This window comes from Mus caroli, chromosome 6 (genome assembly GCF_900094665.2).
Source record: "Mus caroli chromosome 6, CAROLI_EIJ_v1.1, whole genome shotgun sequence".
NCBI classification, from domain to species: domain Eukaryota; kingdom Metazoa; phylum Chordata; class Mammalia; order Rodentia; family Muridae; genus Mus; species Mus caroli.
Window position 1 is genome coordinate 137,092,800 of NC_034575.1, and position 16,169 is coordinate 137,108,968.

The window sequence follows — 16,169 nt, forward strand, 5'->3', positions numbered from 1 at the left end:
TGAGACTGTGTATGTTTCTCTCTGTCTCTGTGCCCCAGTCTCTCTGTCTGTCTCTGAGTGTATGTATATGAGTGTGCGTGTGCGTGTACATGTGCGTGTGTGGGTTTACAAGGATGGTCTGGGTAGGTCAGAGAACAAATTTTGGGAGTAACCCTTTTTCTGTGAATGTAGTGTTTGAAAGTAGAATTTGGGTCTTCGGGCTTGTCAGACACACTCATCCATTGAGCAATCACACAGACAAAACATCCCTCTTTTACTAATAGAAATTTTCTTTTCATAAAAGCAGGTTATCCGTTTAAAGACATATTTATGGCAACTGCAGAGTATCTACAGAAATTATAAGCAAAGTATTGTTGGGTATTCTTTGTGTTTCCTTCCCATAACTGAGCCACTGGAAGTCAACCAAGTGGCTCAGGATACCTTATATAAATGTCATGATGGTCAGCCATTATTAGAATTAGAGCTCCAGCCCAAGGTCAGAGAGAAGTCGTGAGCTCAGGCAACATGTACAGAACTTGCAAAGTCAAGATTGTTCTGTGAATTTTATTCTGAGCTCAAGTAGTCTTATTCATTGGTGTTGTAGAACATAAATAAAATGAATGCATGGTTCTTAAGTTTCTGGTTTGAACATACAGTGTTGTGATATTAAGGGTGACCATTATAGATAAGATGCTTAGATCTCAGATTGACACACATGCGCACACACACACACACACACACACACACACACACACACACGTTCTGAGACTGTATTAAATTGCCCAGACGTCCAGAAACAAATTGATATCTCTGTATATGATAAAATAAATGACTGCCTCTAGGAATTGAAATAAATGTTTGTTTATTTATTTCTGTCTCTTAGTATTCCTAGGATATTTTGATATTGTATTAAAAGCAAGAAAAGTTAGAATTGAAGAGAGAAAGAATATTTGATCTGGTCAGTTGGACACACAGAAAAATTAGCTGTGAAATCCCCATGATTTTATTCTGCCTTCAGGTTATTAACCTAGGGTGTCTGAAAGCACACAACAAGCAAAGTGGGCTTCTGTACCCACAAAACATGACGACGTGAAGAAACAACATTTGGGGGATTGAAAGTAGCTCTGAGACGGATGGGGTTGTGGTTTGAGTGGAGAACGTTCACTGTTGGCTGATGTCACATTTATACGTCACTGCTGGTGCTTTGTGGGAGGTTCTGCATGGTTTAGGAAGCAACACTCACCTGGAGGAAGCAGTCTTCAGGGAAGGTCTCAGAGCATGCTCGGCCTGGTCCTTTCCTCTTCCTCTCTTTGCAATGAAGCTAACAGCTTTTCCCATTGCATTCAAGTAATACTAAATAGATTCTCTGTTAGTTTTAGATACATTTATTGCCCCAAATATAAATTAATGTAGATTTTTTGAAGTATTTTCTTTTTTATTAGTTACATCAATTAATAATTTTAACACCCCAAATGTTAACCCCTTCCAGTCCCTCCTGAGAGTTCTTCCCACAATACCCCTCTTCTCCTCTGCGAGGGTGTTCATTAATTAATCAAGTTCTGAATTTTAAAATGTTTTTACCATATCTTTATTGCTTGCTAATAGATTACCACTGTACAATCCCACTCTCATATGCCCAGACAAAAGTTTGAATGAACACCTTCCATCTTGTATATATTTCTATTTGTTCCAATACATATTATATTTTTCTATTTAAACATTTTTATCTTCTTGAACTTGTGTTTTCTGGTCAAGAAGAGCTATACTTTACTTTGAAGTCTCTGAGTATCAATATTTCTTCGAAGTATATTAGCTTATGGCGTTATAGTTGTGTCTACATACAAATAAACATGTAAAGAGAAATCTTTAATTCACCCAGTTTGAACCTGTTTAAAAATGGTTGGAATTATAATATTGAAATTGGTGTTTGCTGAACCTTAACATGTACATAATTACTCTTCTTAGAGTGTATACATATTCAATAAATACTAATTTTAAACAACTTAGCACCGAGAACTTTACAATTTCAGACAACATCAATTAGGGTTTATCACGGCTGTATCATATAAACATATTAGTAACTGAGTTATTAACATAGACTGTACTTATATTTACTTTTATTAAATGCAACAGCAGCTCTAGATTCTATACTCTGAAGCGTGTGTTGTGTGCTTACACCTATTTTAGCTTGGCATAGTGAAGTGAATTGATAGTTCCTTAACACCAATCATGAAATGACTTAATATCTTGTGTGCCATTTTCTCATCTATAAGACTGGAATCAATAACTTCATGGCACAGAACTACAAATAGGTGCAATAAGGCCTAAGACAAAAATGTTAAAATTATGAAGATAAATGGGTGTGCAGTGGCATAGCTGTCCACTTGCTTTTCTCTTCATCCTTTTGTGCATAAAGGTAAAGGCTGCACCTAATAAAGCAGGCCTTAGCTTCCTTTTGCTTTACATTTTAAAAGTCTAACTTCATTAAATTCCTGTTATTTAATGAATAAACCTTTAGGTCTTTCAGGGATTAGAGTCTCTTTAATTTAGTTTGAATGTGTTCTGTATGTGTGTGTGTGAGGGGGGTGTCCCACGATGTGTGTGGGTGTGTGTACCATGATGTGCCTGTGCAGTTAGATGGCATCATGTAGGTATCTAACGTCTCCTTGTACAACGTGGTTTCTGGGTTCACAGTCAGGTCATCGGCCTCTTTACTGACTGAGCCATCTTGCCAGACAGGCACTTTTTACCATCAACACTAAAATTTAGTCGACTTTGTCCACTATTTCAAGTTTACAAAGCCATCTGTATAACCATCACAGGATCTCGGGGGAATATAGACTTCCGAGTCATATCCAGATAGATGAAAATTATCTAAATATGTCAGCTATAGCTTGATCCTTCCATCAAAACTCTTACTTTTATTGAAGAGAAGCTAAACTGCCAGTGTTTGTAGATTTCATGATCTTATATAAAGAAAACCTTAGGAATTAATTAAAAAACAAACAAACAAACAAACAAAAAAAGAAACCTCTAGGGAACAAGAACTAATGTACTATTCACAGGATACAAAGCCATCATAGAAAACGTCAGTCACATGTTTGCATGTTAATAATAGACTACCTGAAAACATTAAAATCCTAATTGCAAACTAAATGCTTACACACAAATTTAACCATGGAGGAGAAAGAACTTTGCTTCATCCCATAAACGTTAGCAAATTAAAACCAATGACAAACAAATAAATGTAAGGATCGGACCTGTAACGATGAGCACTTTATTGACGAATGTGTACTTAAGAAGTAAAAAGAGAAGCCATTTTTTCAAATCTTCAGTGACATTCCTCATTATTTTAAAAAGAATAGAGAACTTTATGTTTGAATGGGACAACAAAACACCTTGACAAGTCAGAGCAAACTTGCGCAGAAGAATAAAGAGGGAAGCATTATGTTTCCTGATGGAAAAAAAATCCATCAAAGCAATAGTAAAAACAGCATGTTAATACCATTAGAAGAACATAGAGACCAAAAGAAAAACACTCTGGGGCCATAAACAGCCGTGTTATTATTTTTCATGCTGTATTGATTTTTATTAAAGTTATCGAGAGTACACAAAGAGGAAAGGAAATGTCTTTAATCACCTGTGCTGAAGGCCAGGAGAATTTCTCAGTTGTTAGAGACCTCGGCTCCACTACCAGCACCTCACAGATGCAGATGATCTTCACACCTAACATCCCAGCAATTGGAAGGTGAAGGCAGGACAACCAGAAGCTAAAGGCCATCCCTGACGCAATAGCAGCTTAGAGGTTCAGACTGGCATCTATGAGATTGTATGTCAATAATAAGTAAAAATATTTAATTAGTTAATTAAATTATATATTACATAATTGGTGATTGTTCCAAAAATAAACTTTCAATTTTCTCATCACAAATAAATGATAAGTGTTAATGAGCTTAATTCACCAAGTCTGCAGCATATGGGCTTACAAGAATGTCATGTTCTGGAACAGAAGTACACATTAATTTGTTTTTAGTTAGAGATCAGTTTTAAAACCTTCTTCAGGTACACAAGACAGACAAATCACGACATAGAGATGTCTTCAAAACAACTTGGAAAAGAACCTTTTAATTATATATTAGAACACAAATTATAGCTGACTTCTCAAAAGAAACAGAGCAAGAAAGTACTACAATTATATATGTACATTTGATATATAACATCCTAATCTATGATTATGTCATCCTCATTAAATTTAGTAGTGAGAGACAAATGAAAATACTTTTAGAGAAACCATGTACTGATGGATACCTCAGTATTCTAGCCTGACTAAAATTTGATAGTCATTAATGAGTATAGACAAAAATGAGGGTTCTTTTTTTCCCAGTAATGGGTGGAGTTCCAATTTGCCTCTACTACTCCCATTTCTCTTCATAAATTCTGGAGTTTGTGTAGTCCTCTTTCCTGGAGATACTTTCTGTGGAAAATCCAACAGTCCTCTCTGAATCCCCAAAACTTCATTTGCAGACATATGTATACTTTAGCTGGGCATTTTAAATGGATTCTTCAATGGCCCAAGCCACCCTCATTCTCAAGTGAAGCACAGCATATATAGGAACTCGTATGTTCCTGATTTCCACAAATCAGACAACATAGCCTTCTATTACTGCCTTGGCATTCTCCTAACCCTATAGGGGTTAATGCGATGTTTCTTCATTTCTAAAACAATGCCAGACACTAGCTTATGGTCCACAAATATAGGACAAGCTAGCTATAGGAAACACCAAGCCCAGCAGACCTGGGTGGGAGGTTCTGAAAATACACCCTGATCCTTTTTTTTTCCTACACTCTCATTTATTTTCAGTTTTTAACATCTTTTAAGGTTTCAAGAATTCTGAAATCCCCCTGTGAAAATTCACAATATGTGTATGTCTTTTTATCTTCTGTTTGAAACTGAATTCTCCATGTCTTGGCACCTATCAATTTTGATAGCCTGCTTCCATTGGCTCCCTCAATATATTCTTGAATGACTGAATGAATAATTATTTTAATTTTGACATGCGGATTTCTAAACACTTTCTATATTAAAGATGGATCATTTAGTATTTTTAACTTTTGACAGCATGCAATTATAATCCAATGTAATTAAATTTAAGTCCTGAAAGATGTTCATCATAAGTCTCAGAAAAGAGAGAATTATGGCTTTTAATTTTACTTACATCCAAAATAAATGTCCCTCCTATCTCTTAAGAATAAGAGTCATGGAATAATGAAAAAGACTGAGAAATATAAATTGAAGCCCGACTAGTCATGCTGCAAAGTTTATGGGGGAAAGCTACTCTTGAAGAACAAAGAAAAGGAATTTTGACAAAGTTGGATAGTCAAAATGTGCCTTCCATCCTCTGGTGCTTACCCCAGATGAGGTTATTTTGAGTTTTTGTCTATCATTATAGTCAGGTAATTGTGACACAGTCTCTCTAGTAAAGAGCATTCTCAAGTACAGTAAACCTATTTTACACATCAGTGCATTAAAGAGCACACTTCTATAAAACATGGCTGTCATGCTTGTCATCATCATACTGACGAAAAGTGGAGAGAGCCATAAAGGAAAGTTTACTGAGCATAGCACAAGAGGTGCAAGGGAGGGGTAGATACTTCTCCCTACTGTGTGTGTGTCCTGTAGTCACACACTGAGTCCTCAACCTTGTCACCATCTCATGAACATAACTTAGGTGAATCTATCAGTACCAAGTTATTTGCAGGAAAGTGTGTATGTGCGTGTGTGTGTGTGTGTGTTTAAGAAACAAAATGTACAAAGCTCTGCACAAGGGCTCCTTAGTCTGAGCTGCTTACCCTGACTGGCATTCATAACTCTTAACTGTGTAAGTGCAATAAGAACATTTCTCAGTGGCCGATAAAGGAGCAATTTATACATTTCCTGCTGCTCTTAAAGCTAGAAACCAAATGTCCCCACAGCATACGCTTACTGAAGCTTATATTTTTAGATTATAATTCCCTTATTTTCTGAATTCCTCAGCCCCAGCCTCAGCCCCACATTTATCTGAAGGACTGAGAGGCGTATGACACACTTGAAAATCAAACCATTTCCCTGGGTTTTGCTTTTGTTTTTCACGTGTGGCGGTCATTGTGTACTATGTCATTATGTGCTATGGATTCTTTTCACATGGCAAAAGACACTTTGCTGAATGAGACTAACTTTAAAATCACGAGGTCTTCTTGTACGACATTGTTCTGTTTCTTTAGCAAACTTAGCTTGGATGTTAGTTACACACAAAGGGGAAGATTTAGAAGCCTGCAAAGCCAATAACAGTTATTCAATCTAAACTTCAAGTGGAACTTGCTACGGGCACTGGAGGTTGAGATGGGATGCTGTATTTGCATATATACCATATGTGGAAACCTGGTCTACCGTTTTATGGAGCAGCAATTGTATTTAGTTTAATGTCTTTTAAGTCCTATAAAAATGGCATTAAGGAATTTCGCTATTTGGATGGTGAACTATCAAAGCTGTGGTCTTAACTCATCATAACACTGATAGTTTGACTCTTTGGGTTTCATTAAGTCAAGGATATAAATATGACAGAGCAACCATATGAAAATAGGAAGTACTTTTGGTGGGGGCTTTAGAGGAAAACTGAGTGAGTTTGTTACTTCATATTTGTGGATAGATATCATGTTCACTGACTGTGTGATTACATGGCCATTCCACCAAAATCAAGATAAAAGACTCTCATTAATTCTCGACTTTAGGCCAGGATTTTCCTAAGAACTCGGGAAACAGATGCACCCTAAGCAGTTTCTGTCACGTTTTCCTTTGTCCCCTCTTTCTTCTGCAAGTTGCAGAAGCTCATAGCACGTCCCATAGTTGTTGCAAATCATGGTCCTTTCAAAGGGCCACTGAGCACTCTGTGAGGAGCTTTGGGCAGTATAAGTGCCACATATCATGGCTGAATGGGAATTATAGTGTCAGATATTTGAATATTGGTCCCAGTTTGTAATGCCATTTGAGGGCTGTGAGTACAGGAGGGCCTTGCAAAAGGAAGTATGTCACTAGGCGTGTACTTTAATAAGCTAAAATAGTTTCTTCTCTAAGTTGTATTTGTTCATGTTCTTTTATCATAGCCATTGAGAATTGATTAATAGACCCACTGTGTCAATGCATCCAATCGTCATCATTAGCAACTGTATTTGCCTGTTGGATATCTTGAGATTTTGGATAATTTGACCTGTGTGTTACGACACCTTTGTGGTCTTAGATGACCCTTTCACAGGAGTTGCCTAAGACCATTAAAAAAAAAACCCAGACATTTACATTACATTCCAGAACAGCAGCAAAATTATAGTTATGAGGTAACAATGAAATAATCTTATGGTTGGGGGTCACCAAAACATGAGGAACTGTATGAAGGAGTCGTAGCATTAGGAAGGTTGAGAACCACTATTATAAGTAAAGAAAATTGATACTGTAATGAGAAACTTTAACAGAATTAAAATATATATTCAAACCACCATTTAGGTGAAGTTATTAATTGTTATAGCTTTTATCTAGGGGTGGGTCCTTCTAGATATCCCTCATGCACACTGGCATGTCAAGTGGTATTGTGTTCAGACTGTGTTCAGGCAGCCATCACATTGAGATTTTATGGGTTCAGCTTCCTTGTCCTGTGTTGAAGACTGGTTCATAGCCGACACCTTAGTCTTCCATGTCTTCTAATGTTCCTGAAGCCTTGAATGAAGTTGGTGTGCTGTAGTTGTCTTAACTGGCATTAGGCACTTCTGAGGTCATACAGACATCAAGACTGGAAACAAAGTAACTTCCCCATTATACCTTATAGTAGAGTTTAAAACTGCAGGGTGAAACAACATTATCAACCAAACAGACCCCTCCACCTCCAGAGCTTCCAGAGACTACCCACCAACCTAAGAGTACACATGGAGGGACCCATGCCTCCAGTCATATATGTATGAGAGGATGGCCTTGTCGGGCAACAATGGGAGGAGAGGCCCTTGGTGCTGTGGAAACTCGATGCCCCAGTGTAGAGGAATGCTAGGGTGGTGAGGGGGAAATGGGAGGGTGGGGGAGCTCCCTCATAGAAGCATGGGAGTGGGAATAGGATGGGGGTTTGTGGAGGGGAAACCTGGGAAAACAGATAACATTTGAAATGAAAATAAATAAAATACCCATTAATTAAAAAATTTTTGGAAGAAATAAAGTGACAAATATAAGCAGCATTTTCCCAGTGCTTTGAGATAAATTTTGTTTGCCTTTTGTTGCTATTTGTTTTGGGTTTTTTGTTTTGTTTTGTTCTTTGTTTTGTTTGGTTTTTTGCTGAGCAGGTGAAAACAAATCTGGTTCAAAGTACAACTTTCCTTGTTTTCTGAAAAATTCTACCCACCTAGGCAACAGAGAATTTTATTTTTATCTTGTTGGTGTAGAGTAGTTGGACAGGATTAAATATCATATCAACTGCTGTTCTGTATTAAAAACTCTGAGCTTCTCATTGTTGACTTAGGCATCTGTGGGAAAATGTGAGGAAGTCCCATTCCAAACTGGAACCTACACAACAGTGCCAATGCTTAAGTGTCAGAGGCTTACAGTTGCAGAAGGATAGGCTGGTCATAGTAACACTAATTGTTTTATTTTTCATTCCATTTAAACACTTCTTCCATTTTAGTTGAGTTGGGTTATTTTTGAATGTGTGTGTATGTGTGTACATAGGACAGGTGCATGTGTGTGGGTATGGGAGCCAGAAGTTAGTGTGGCACATCCTCTAAAGCTAGAGTGATTGCCAGCCGCTTGACATGGGTGCTGGGAACTGAACTCGCATCCTCAGGAAGATCAGCAGGTGCCCTTAACTGCTGAAAATCTCTCCAGTTCCACTTGCTCAGCTCTAAGCTAAGCAGTATTTAAACACCTGTCTTAGAAACTCAAGTTACATTTGTAAAATTATGCAATGAAAATAGAATATTATGATTTATACTGAATAAACTCATATAAGCACATTTCTAGGCTAGTCTACCAGAACAATTTCAGTGACAAATGTTAGTCTTGGTTGACCTTAGTAATTTTTTTCACTTACTGAAACATTTCCAATAACCTCTTAATCCATTTCTAAGCCACTTGCCCACCTATCATTGAATAATCATGATTTAACAGAATTACTTTTTAGATATTTTGACTTTCTGAAAAGTACTTTTAGCATATTTTAAAAATAATTGCACTTCCAAAAATAAATACATGGACTAGAAAAATTACAAATAATTTGCTCTTTAGTACATTAGCAAAACACTATGGATGTCCATATTTTATAAGCAACAGTAGGAATAGTTTAATTCAGTAATGCTTTTAATAATGCCTGGATTATTGGAGAATAATAAAAATTTCTGGGAGTCAGAATTATATCATTCAGCAGGTATAATTCAGACTCTGACTAGATGGCAGGCTACAGCTTCAACTTTTAAACTACAACTTGTTTCATCAAAGTTACGCACACAGTTATTATGAAGCAAACCATAAAATTATTCTGTGCTAATTTGCCCTCAAGGTGGACATTTTCCAAAGTTATTTCCTTGACAGTTAACTGTCTCACAGGCTAAAGAATAGCAACCATTTATTCTTCAGGGTATAGAGACCTCTATGGCACATACTGTTCGAAAATAGGCAGTTAGAAAAGAAACCTTTTAGCTCTTTACTAGAAACATTGTCAGAGGCCCTTTGATACAGCTCTGTCCTCCAGCATAAGTTAAGTTATTTGCTGCTTTCAGGAAGGAATTGTGCCATCGTATACAAGTCTGTTCTCTCTTCATCATAGCGTCAGTCGGGTATTCTGCTGAATGCCACTTCTGTCATTGTAGATTTCTTTTCCCCTTTCCCCACTTCACTCTTACAAGTAGATACAAATCTCAAGTCCTTCATCAGAAGAAATACAAAGTTAATTTGGCTTTCGAAACCATACCTGCTGTCATTTTTCTATAGTTAAGATTTTTACCTGAAGCATTGACTGTCTCGCCCCGACATCAGGCTGCAGTAATTAATCATTAAACAGCGATCAAGGAAGTGGGCCCCATAAATACCTTCGTACAGTACCATATGCTAGAGCCAGATGCAAGCAAGTACTTGGAGCGAGGCTGTGCAGGCTGACAGGGTCCTGCTGTGAAGCTCAAGTACAGGGCGGCTCTTGCCAAGGACCAGAAGCAGGACGCTTGCTCAGGTTGACCTTCATTACCTGACACCGTTTAAAAGACAAAATGTCAGAGCTAACGTGCTGGTGGTTGAAGCATTTAATCACATTTTAATCAGGACACCAGCATTACCCCGTGCTTTGCCTTATTTATTTTTCAGTTTGTTTTGTCCCTTATAAGCAAAATCGAATAACTTTAGCAACATCTATTACATTCCAATAGAAGGAACTTTAAAATTGTTTTCTTACTGATAGAATCAAGGGAGACGTGTGTGTGTATACTATATATTATATATAATTATACTATATATGTATATATTGCACATATTATTTTTACTTGGACATAGATGGAAGAAATATGTCTCTTGCTTGCCAATACTTCCAAGGCCATTGTGTACAAAAGACAAAGAGTAAAAGTCTAGTGCTCTGGTGCTTGCTCTCCCACCGAGAGTTAATAGAGCGAGTAAGTAGAAGTTCTTAAATGACATGTTTGAACTTCATTTAAGGTATATTTATTAGCAGTTGGAGCTGCTTAATAAAGATAGACTCCTTTGTCCTGAGACACAGTGGTTCCTTCTTTGTAGAGTGCTGTTTACAGAGAGCAGTAGGCTCATAGCAGGACTCCCTTGAAGAGGCAACTGCTTCAATAGCAAAATTCTAGTAAGACTGTGAAAGTTTTTAATCGGTTTAATAAGTTTTACTTATGTACTCTTATACTGGGCACACTACTGACTAATTCAGTTTGAAATTATACTCCAGATACAATTCAACCTTTCCATGTTTCTGAGAAGACAGAATACTCCAGAGAATAAAGAGAGATTTTTTTTGTCCTCTAATGCAGATGACAAGTTTTCTGGGTTTACCTTAGATACATTATATATATTTTATTATTATTATTATTATTTTGGTTTTTTTCGAGACAGGGTTTCTCTGTATAGCCCTGGCTGTCCTGGAACTCACTTTGTAGACCAGGCTGGACTCGAACTCAGAAAGCTGCCTGCCTCTGCCTCCTGAGTGCTGGGATTAAAGGTGTGTGCCACCATGCCTGGCTATATTCTCTCAATTCTTGCAACATTCAGTGATACTTAAGTCTTCTGATTTCCTTTTGAATGCAGTCTATCAGATGGCATTTTCCAAATTTGAAAATTTACTAGAGAAGTCTTTCCAATCACAGTACTTTTGTAATTTTGAATTAGACTCACAATTATTAACCTTAAATTAATGGTGCTTTGCAAACATTGTGTGGTTTGACATTGATGTCTGTAGTTAAGCATTACTATATGCCCACTACATAAAGAAAGAAACCCCAATTCAGAGCAAAGCATGAGTCTGGAATCTACATGCATGTGGTTTACAAACATGCATGTAGGCAAAATCTTTATAGATAAAAACAACACAAACAAGCAACAAACGATGAAGTGATGCTGACAGCGGATAGAAGCAAGAGAACACAGTCACACTATTCCCACTCCTTGTATGATGAATGTGTAGTTCTTGGACAAAGCTGGATAACGTTTGGAGGGACTCTTGGTTGGTGTGTGCATATATATGCCAGATGCTTTCCCATATGAACATACAAAAGAGGGCATTTAAGGCTGTCTGTGCCTCACTAGCCCTTGGTCCTCTTCCTTTGTTAATGTAAAGAAAATTAAATTACAAGATGTTTCATGAATAGAAATTGCCAAATGAGCACAGAAACATAAACTCTGCTGCTTGGTGTTTCTAATATGCTGATCTTCTGTTTCTTTATAATTTTATTTGGGGCATTCAATGGCATATTTCTTCACACTTAAATTTAAAACTGACTTCAGTTGGAGAGATGACTGCTTTCTGTCTCCTGACTACCTTGAAAATAAGATCTGCTGATTTGAATGCATTTGCTTCAGGAGCTGGGGGTGTCTATCTTTAGTTGAAAGTTTGTAGCTTTTCGTAGCTGACGGATGTGTGGCTGCTGAGATCCACCTCCAGCACGTGGTTTCAAGGCCTTTTGTGGTGAATACATCTGCCAAGTCTTTGTTATCGCTCCCTAAAATTCTATCTTAGTATCTAAAATATTAAGAAAGAAAGGCAATTTCTCATGGCTGGCATTTGTGATGATTAATATTCTTTCAGTGTGTCTTAATTTCAATTTTCATTTCACCTTCCTTCATCTTATTTTATGTTACTTTCTTGTCATCCCACTAAAATGACAATATTTTCTTGACTTAAATCACAGGAATACTCTCCCAAATTAAATTTATCCCCTAAAATATATTTTAAAAATAATTAATGTTTTGTCAAGACAGAATAGACTGATAAAATTAACTGATTTCATTCTGGAATATCTATTTTTGTTCTACCACTCAAAAATTATTTTGAAGAGCTGAGTTATCAATAGCAACCATATTTCTGTCTGTCTGTCTGTCTCTCTCTCTCTCTCTCTCTCTCGTGTGTGTGTGTGTGTGTGTGTGTGTGTGTGTGTGTGTGTGTGTGTGTGTTCAGAGATTCAGACTTCAAAACAAGAAATCTTTCAGGTCTCTGTGTTTAGAATATGTTTTGACTCTTCAATCTTAATGGGAATTTTGGGAGATCATAAGTTAGTGTTGTAGATAAAAGAGTGTTAGATGTAAAAACAATGTTAATAAACTATTCCTGTGTCATAATTTTGCCAAAACATTGCTCTACATAGGGTTAGGGAGGGAAAAGTAGTTTTCCCAACAGTAGACATGTAGCACTTACAATCACTAACTGGTGTACTTTAAAATGTTCTAAACAAGCTGCTAATGGAGACTTGCACTATCAAAGCAGGTGTGTGACACTTGTGGAATGTGTTAAATATCCAAATGGAAATTGTCCAAAGCTTCGGAAAAGTGCCTTCATTTGAGTGTCACTGAAGAGATACACAAATTAATTCCAGGAAAGGATCCGTTTCCTGGAAAATACTGTGTGTCATTCTCAGTGTAAATGTAGAATGATCAAAGTCACTTTTAATTAAAGCCCCTTCTTATTTCACTAAGGAATACTGAGAGAATGTCAAACTCTATTAATGTACTCCATTATGAGTTTGACTATATTTTACAACGTGAAAATTTTTCACTTTTATGGTGCCATCAGCTTGTTACTTAATAAGAAATGTTTTATTGACATTTATGTTCTTTACTTAATGATGTGTATTTAAATGATGGCTGTCATCTTCATTAGAAGCCACTACAGAAAGAGGAGCAGGGACACATTGTCTAATTTGTACTGTAGAAGCAGAGACTATAACCTTGGACTAAGCACTGCCAACCGAGACACAAAGTTCTGTATTTATTTATGTGTTATTTACAGCACAAGAACAGGACCCCTTTCTCCTCTCTTCCCAGTCCCAGCCTTAGAAACCCCTCACCCAATTGCCTCCTTCTTGGATCCTTACAGAAGGACAGCCTCATTTGTGTATCATCCCATACTGGGACACCTACTTCCAGTAGGACTAGAGACATCCTTTACCATTGAGACCGGAAACAGGCAGTCCACATAGGAGGAAGGAGATCCAAAGGTAGGGAACAGAGACCAAGATAGCCCCCACTCTACTTGTTAGGGGACCCAATGAAGACCAAGCTTCATAGTGGCTAAAATGTGTAGGGAATCTATGTTCAGCTGCTGCATGCTCCTTGGTTGATGGCCCAGGCTCTGTGAGCCCCAGTGGTCCCAAGTTAGTTGACACTGTAGGTCTTCCTGTGATGTTCTTGACCCTCCAACTTGCTCACTTCTATGCCTCACTCTTCTGAAAGTCTCCCTGGGCACCACCTATTGTTTGGTTGTGGGTCTCTGCATCTGTATTCTTCTGCTACTGAAGAAGCCTCTCAGGAAACAGTTCTGCTATGTCCCTGTCTCCAAGCATAGCAGAAGATAATCAATGGTGTCAGGGGTTGGCTCTCCTACATAGGAAGCATCTCAAGTTTGAGTAGTCATTCTTTGGCCATTCCTTCAGTCTCTGCTCTATCTTTATCCCTGCATATTGTATAGGCAATACAATTTGGGGTTGAAGGTTTTGTGAATGTGTTGATGTCTGCCCCCCTTCTCTGGAAGTCCTGCCTGGCTACAACACGTGGCCACTTTAGTCTCAATATCTCTCTTTGGTAGGAATCTCTATTATAGTCACTCCTATGAACTCCCTGTATCCTCCCCTTTCCCAGCTAGTTGCCAGAGATGCTCCACTCTGCCCTGCTGAAGAATTCTAATTGCTACTCCAAGCACCTCTCTCCCCCTTTCTCCATACCAGATTGCCATGCCTCTTGCCCTCCTCACCCTTTCTACCACATGTTCCCTCTCTCCATCCACCTCCACTAATTATTTAGTTTCCCCTTCTGAGTGAGATTCCTGCATCGTCTCTTGTGGCTTCCTTAAAACACAGTTTCTTTGGGTCTGTGGATTATAACACGATTGGCCTGCATTTTATGTCTAATACTCAATTATAAATGAGTACCTACCATATGTGGTTTTTCTGGCTCTGGGTTTTCTCATTCAGGATAATACTCTCAAGTTCAATCCATTTACCTGCAAAATTCATGATGTCTTTTGTTCTAATAGCTGAATAGTATTCCATTATGTAGATGTACCGAATTTTCTTTATCCATTCTTCAATTGAGAGACATCTAAGTGTTTCCAGTTTCTGGCTATTACTAAGAGAGCTGTTATGAACATAGCTGAGCAAGTGTCCTTGGGGTATAGTTGAGCACTTTTGGGTATATGCCAGGTATAACTGGGTCTTGAGGTTGAACTATTCCCAGTTTTCTGAGAAACCACCAAATTGATTTACAAAGTGGTTGTACAAAGTTGTACTCCCATCAGTAATGAAGGGGTGTACCCCTTGTTCCACATCCCTCCAACATGAGCTGTTGATTTTTTTTATCTTAGCCATTTTGACAGGTTTAAGATGGAATCTCCGGGTTGTTTTGATTAAATTTCCCTGAATAGTAAGAATATTGAACATCTCTTTAAGTTTCTCAGCCATGTGAGATTCCTCTGTTGAAAATTCTTTTAATTGGGTTATTTGGATTGTTGGTATCTAATTCCTTGAGTTCTTGGATACTAGACCTCTGTCAGATGAAGGGTTGATAAAGATCCATTCCCAATCTGTTTTGTCCTGTTGACAGTATCCTTTGCCTTATAAAGCATTTCGGGTTTCAGTTCCATGAGGTCCCATTGATTAATTATTGATGCTGGAGCCTGAGCCATTGGTGTTTTGTTCAGGAAGTTGCTTCCTGTACTAATGTTCCAAAGCTATTCCACAATTTCTTTTCTATGACTCTATCCACTTTTATGTGGAGGTCTTTGATCCACTTGCACTTGAGTTTTCTGTAACATGATAAATATTGACCTATTTGCATTCTTCTAAATGCAGGCATCCAGTTACACCATTTTGAAATATCATTAAGTAATCATGATTTAGCAGAACTACTTTTTAGATATTTTGACTTCCTAAAAATACTTTTAGCATATTTCAAAAATAATGATGCTTTCTTTTTTTTTTTCATTGTATGTTTTGAATTCTTTGTCAAAAATCAAGTGTCCATAGGTATATGAGTTTATTTCTGGGTCTTTGATTCAAATCCATTGATTGAACTGTCTATCTCTGTACCAATACCATACAGTTTTTATCACTATTGCTCTGTAGTACAGAGATGGTGATTCCTACAGAAGTTCTTTTATTGTTTACAATTGTTTATTGTTTAGGATTGTTTTTGCTATTCTTGGTTTTTTGTTTTTACATATGAAGTTGAAAATTTCTCTTTCAAATTCTGTAAAGCATTGTGATTATTTTGTTCCCCATAGTGCTGATTTAACTGTTGGTCTGCATATAGAAGAGTGCAAATTGATCCATTTTTATCAGCTTGTACAAAGCTCAAGTCCAAGTGGATCAAGAACCTCAACATAAAACTAGATACACAGAATCTAATAGAAAAGAAAGAGAGGCTGGGCATGGTGGCCCACGCCTTTAATACCAGCACTTGGGAGGCAGAGGCAGGC